This window comes from Arachis ipaensis, chromosome B10 (genome assembly GCF_059453495.1).
Source record: "Arachis ipaensis isolate K30076 ecotype BB chromosome B10, ASM5945349v1, whole genome shotgun sequence".
Classification (NCBI taxonomy): domain Eukaryota; kingdom Viridiplantae; phylum Streptophyta; class Magnoliopsida; order Fabales; family Fabaceae; genus Arachis; species Arachis ipaensis.
Genome location: NC_142435.1, coordinates 102,697,686 through 102,704,084, shown reverse-complemented (window position 1 = coordinate 102,704,084; position 6,399 = coordinate 102,697,686). Strand labels below are relative to the sequence as shown.

Sequence of the window (6,399 nt, the reverse complement as noted above, 5' to 3'; positions counted from 1 at the left end):
ACTCTCCTTAGCTCTTCAAATGCTTTCACACATGCACTGTCAAACTCAAAATCCACATCTTTTTGGAGTAGGCGTGACAATGGCAAAGCAATCTTGCTGAAATCTTTGATAAAGTGCCTATAGAATCCTGCAAGTCCCAAAAACGAGCGGACCTCCCTCACAGATGAGGGGTGAGGTAAAGTGGTGATAACATCGACCTTGGCCGGGTCTACTGAAATGACTTCATGAGAAACTACATGTCCCAACACTATACCTTGTCTTACCATAAAGTGATATTTTTCAAAATTCAACACAAGGTTGGTGTCAACACATCTAGCTAAGACCTTGGCCAAGTTCTCTAAGCAATAATCAAATGAAGTTCCATAAACACTGAAGTCATCCATAAAGACTTCCAGACAATTCTCCAGTAGATCGAAAAAGACACTGGTCATACACCACTGAAAAGTAGCAGGTGCATTACATAGTCCAAATGGCATCCTTTTGTAGGCAAAGGTGCCAAAAGGGCAAGTAAATGTGGTATTTTCCTGATCTTCAGGAGCAATGTGAATCTGGAAGTAACCAGTGAATCCATCAAGAAAGCAATAATGGGATTTATCCGCCAAACGGTCCAACATCTGATCAATAAAGGACAAAGGGTAGTGGTCCTTTCTTGTAGCGGCATTCAACCTCCTATAATCGATGCACACTCGCCACGCATTTGGTACTCTCTTGGTGACCACTTCACCATCATCTTTTTTAACCGCAGTGATGCCCGATTTCTTGGGAACAACTTGGACCGGACTCACCCATTCACTGTCAAAAATTGGGTATATGATACCTGCATCGAGTAGTCTAGTGACCTCCTTCTTTACCACATCAAGGATGGTCGTGTTGAGCCTCCTTTGCGGTTGCCTAACCGGCCTAGCTACCTCTTGAAGAAATATACGATGCATGCACTTGCAAGGGTCAATCCCCACAATATCAGCTAGGCTCCAACCAATTGCCTTCTTGTACCTTCTTAGAACATCTAGGAGCCTTTCTTCTTCTTCACTCGAAAGCTCACTAGTAATAATGACCGGAAACTTTTGATTGTTCTCTAAGAAAGCATACTTCAAATGAGATGGAAGAGGCTTCAGTTCACTCTTTGCCTCAAGCTGAGGTTCCTTTTTATCAAGCTCATGGAGTTCACTTTCAACAACTTTCTTATGTTCATCCTCTTGGTCATCCTTCTCTTCAACAATAGGGTAGCATAGCTTGTTATGGTCTTCTTCGTGCACTTCCGCTACCACTTTATCAATTACATCACATCAGAGAACGGAATGCTCTTCGGGAGGATGCTTCATGGCTTCTTCCAAATTGAACTTGATAGTCTTGTCTCCAACCTCAAAGGAATATGTGCTGGTGAAGGCATCTAACTTGAATTTAGAGGTCTTGAGGAAAGGTCTACCAAGTAGAACGGAGGATGAGCTTCTATTTTCTGTTGGAGGCTGTGAGCGGATAATTTATATGCTTTTTGACATTGTTTTTAGTATGTTTTTAGTAGGATCTAGTTACTTTTAGGGATGTTTTCATTAGTTTTTATGTTAAATTCACATTTCTGGACTTTACTATTAGTTTGTGTGTTTTTCTGTGATTTCAGGTATTTTCTGGCTGAAATTGAGGGACTTGAGCAAAAATCTGATTCAGAGGTTGAAGACGGACTGCTGATGCTGTTGGATTCTGACCTCCCTGCACTCAAAATGGATTTTCTGGAGCTACAAAACTCGAAATGGCGTGCTTCCAATTGCGTTGGAAAGTAGACATCCAGGTCTTTCCCGCAATATATAATAGTCCATACTTTGGCTAAGAATAGATGACGTAAACTGGCGTTCAACGCCAGCTTTCTGCCCAAATCTGGCGTCCAGCGCCAGAAAAGGAGCCAAAACCAGAGTTGAACGCCCAAACTGGCACAAAAGCTGGCGTTCAACTCCAAGAAGGATCTCTACACGTGCAACACTCAAGCTCAGCCCAAACACACACCAAGTGGGCCCCGGAAGTGGATTTATGCATCAATTACTTACTCATGTAAACCCTAGTAGCTAGTTTATTATAAATAGGACCTTTTACTATTGTATTAGACGTCTTTTGGACCATCTATCTTTGATCAGTGGTATGCTATCTTAGATCACATTTGAGGGCTGGCCATCTCGGCCATGCCTGGACCTTTCACTTATGTATTTTCAACGGTAGAGTTTCTACACTCCATAGATTAAGGTGTGGAGCTCTGCTGTTCCTCAAAGATTAATGCAAAGTACTACTGTTTTCTATTCAATTCATCTTATTTCGCTTCTAAGATATCCATTCGCACCCAAGAACGTGATGAAGGTGATGATTATGTGTGACGCTCATCACCATTCTCCCCTATGAACACGTGCCTGACAAACACTTCCGTTCTACATGAAATAAGCTAGAATGAATATCTCTTAGATCTCCTAACCAGAATCTTCGTGGCGTAAGCTAGAATGATGGCGGCATTCAAGAGAATCCGGAAAGTCTAAACCTTGTCTGTGGTATTCCGAGTAGGATTCAATAATTGAATGACTGTGACGAGCTTCAAACTCGCGAGTGCTGGGCGTTAGTGACAGACGCAAAAGGACGGTGAATCCTATTCTAGCATGATCGAGAACCGACAGATGATTAGCCGTGCTGTGACAGAGCATGTGAGCATATTTTTCACTGAGAGGAGGGGATGTAGCCACTGACAACGGTGATGCCCTTGCATAAAGCCAGCCATGGAAAGGAGTAAGACTGATTGGATGAAGATAGCAGAAAAGCAGAGGTTCAGAGGAACGAAAGCATCTCCATTCGCTTATCTGAAATTCTCACCAATGAATTTACATAAGTATTTCTATCCCTTCTTTTATTTATTATTCGAAAACACCCTTATCAATTTATATCTGCCTAACTGAGATTCGCAAGGTGACCATAGCTTGCTTCATACCAACAATCTCCGTGGGATTCGACCCTTACTCACGTAAGGTATTACTTGGACGACCTAGTGCACTTGCTGGTTAGTTGTATCGAAGTTGTGAACCATGGTATTGGCACCATGTTCTTGGCGCCATTGCCAGGGAAAGAAAGAGCCATAAATTTTACATAATTAAAGTGTAATCACGATTGCGCGTACCAAGTTGCTCACGTTGCCAGGGATTGTTTGAGCCTGGACATCACAATTTCGTGCACCAAGTTTTTGGCGCCGTTGCCGGGGATTGTTCGAGTTTGGACAACTGACGGTTCATCTTGTTGCTCAGATTAGGTAATTTTCTTTTTGTTTTATTTTCAAAAATCTTTCAAAAATATTTTCAAAAATTTCTCATCTGTTTTCGAAAAAAAAATAATAATAAAAATGTTTTCAAAATTTTTCTTCAGAATTTTTAAGAATGAATTCTAGTGTTTCATGAAGCATGTAAAGCCTGGCTGGCTGTAAAGCCATGTCTAAATTTATTTGGACTGAGGCTTGCAATTTGTTATCAAGAGCAATATACTCTGATGTTAAATGCTGAAGCTTGGCTGGCCATTGGCCATGTCTAGTGTTTTGGACCGGAGCTTTCATTGAAAGCTTGGCTGGCTAGTGAGCCATGTCTAATTCCTGGACTGAAGCTTTAGACTAAGAATGCAAGATTCCTAGAATTCATGTTAAAAATTTTGGAATCCTTATTTTTTCTTTTTCATATAATTTTCGAAAAAAAAAATCCAAAAAAATTAGAAAATCATAAAAATCAAAAATATCTTTGTGTTTCTTGTTTGAGTCATGAGTCATGTTATAAGTTTGGTGTCAATTGCATGTGCATCTTGCATTTTTCGAAAATTTCATGCATTCATGGTGTTCTTCATGATCTTCAAGTTGTTCTTGGTAAGTCTTCTTGTTTGATCTTGATGAATTTTTGTTTTGTGTCTTTTCATGTTTTTCATATGCATTCTTGAATTCTTAGTGTCTAAGCATTAAAGAATTCTAAGTTTGGTGTCTTGCATGTTTTATTTGCATTAAAAATTTTTCAAAATTGTGTCTATGATGTTCATCTTGACATTCATAGTGTTCTTGGTGTTCATCTTGACATTCATAGCATTCTTGCATGCATCACATGTTTTGATCTAAAAATTTCATGCATTGCATCTTTTTAGTGTTTTTCTCTCTCATCATAAAAATTAAAAAAATCAAAAAAATATCTTTCCCATTTTCTCTCATCAAATTCGAAAATTTGGATTGACTTTTTCAAAAATTTTTAAAATCAAATTATTTCTCATGAGTCAAATCAAATTTTCAATTTGAAAATCTTATCTTATTCAAAATCTTTTTCAAAAATTAAATCTTTTTCAAAATTCTTAGTTATTTTCGAAAATTCCAAAAATATTTTTCAAAAATATTTTTCTTATTTTTATACCAAATTTTCGAAAATAACATAATCAATTAATGTTTTGATTCAAAAATTTGAAGTTTGTTACTTGCTTGTTAAGAAAGATTCAAACTTTAAGTTCTAGAATCATATCTTGAGATTTCTTATGAATCAAGTCATTAATTGAGATTTTAAAAATCAAATCTTTTTCAAAACTAATTTCTAAAATATCTTCTTATCTTACCTTTTTCAAAAAGTTGGTTTCAAAATATCTTTTCTAACCTCCTAACTTCTTATCTTTTCAAAATTTGTTTCAACTAACTAACTAACTTTTTGTTTGTTTCTTAACTTTTTCAAAACTACCTAACTAACTCTCTCTCTCTAATTTTCGAAAATATCTTCCCTCTTTTTCAAAAATTTCTTTTTAATTAACTAATTATTTTAATTTTTATTTTTGATTTTAAAAATTTTCGAAAAACACTAACATTTTTCAAAAACCATTTTCGAAAATCACTAACTCTTTTTCAAAAATATTTTTCGAAAATTCTCCCTCTCTCATCTCATTCTATTTATTTATTCATCTACTAACATCTCATCTCACATCTCTACCCTCCTCACAGTTGTGTTTCTTCCATTCCATTACATTCTTTATCTCCCTCTTTTTTTTCACTCACAAAGGAATCCCTATACTGTGGTATAAAGGATTTCTATTATTATTATTTTTCTGTGCCCTCTTCTTTGTCATATGAGCAGGAGCAAGGATAAGAACATTCTTGTGGAAGCAGATCCAGAACCTGAAAGGACTCTAAAAAGGAAACTAAGAGAAGCTAAAATACAACAATCCAGAGATAACCTTTCAGAAATTTTCGAACAGGCAGAGGAGATGGCAGCCGAAAATAATAATAATGTAAGGAAGATGCTTGGTGACTTTACTGCACCTAATTCCAAATTACATGGAAGAAGCATCTCCATTCCTGCCATTGGAGCAAACAACTTTGAGCTGAAACCTCAATTAGTTTCTCTAATGCAGCAGAACTGCAAGTTTCATGGACTTCCATCTGAAGATCCTTTTCAGTTCTTAACTGAATTCTTGCAGATATGTGATACTGTTAAGACTAATGGAGTAGATCCTGAAGTCTACAGGCTCATGCTTTTCCCTTTTGCTGTAAGAGACAGAGCTAGATTATGGTTGGATTCTCAACCCAAAGACAGCCTGAACTCTTGGGATAAGCTGGTCACGGCTTTCTTAGCCAAGTACTTTCCTCCTCAAAAGCTGAGCAAGCTTAGAGCTGATGTTCAAACCTTCAGACAGAAAGAAGGTGAATCCCTCTATGAAGCTTGGGAAAGATACAAACAGTTGACCAAAAAGTGTCCTTCTGACATGCTTTCAGAATGGACCATCCTGGATATATTCTATGATGGTTTATCTGAGCTATCAAAGATGTCACTGGACACTTCTGCAGGTGGATCCATTCACCTAAAGAAAATTCCTGCAGAAGCTCAAGAACTCATTGACATGGTTGCTAATAACCAGTTCATGTACACTTCTGAAAGGAATCCTGTGAATAATGGGACGCCTATGAAGAAGGGAGTTCTTGAAGTTGATACTCTGAATGCCATATTGGCTCAAAACAAAATATTGACTCAGCAAGTCAATATGATCTCTCAGAGTCTGAATGGAATGCAAGCTGCATCCAACAGTACTCAAGAGGCTTCTTATGAAGAAGAAGCTTATGATCCTGAGAACCCTACAATAGCAGAGGTGAATTACTTAGGTGAACCTTATGGAAACACCTATAACTCATCATGGAAAAATCATCCAAATTTCTCATGGAAGGATCAAAAGCCTCAACAAGGCTTTAATAATGGTGGAAGAAACAGGTTTAACAATAATAAACCTTTTCCATCATCCACTCAGCAACAGATAGAGAACTCTGAATAAAATGCTTCTAATTTAGCAAATCTAGTCTCTGATCTATCCAAGGCCACTGTGAGCTTCATGAATGAAACAAGGTCTTCCATTAGAAATTTGGAAGCACAAATGGGC

The 6,399-nt window shown here is 37.4% G+C and overlaps 1 non-coding gene across 1 annotated transcript; it reads right to left on the bottom strand.

Annotated features, from left to right (window-relative positions):
- Positions 1 to 5,631: 5,631 nt before the first annotated feature.
- Positions 5,632 to 5,739, bottom strand: LOC148581124 (small nucleolar RNA R71). The gene has a single exon (XR_015895858.1). It is a non-coding gene; the product is annotated as a small nucleolar RNA R71 (small nucleolar RNA).
- Between the last annotated feature and the right edge of the window lie 660 nt (positions 5,740 to 6,399).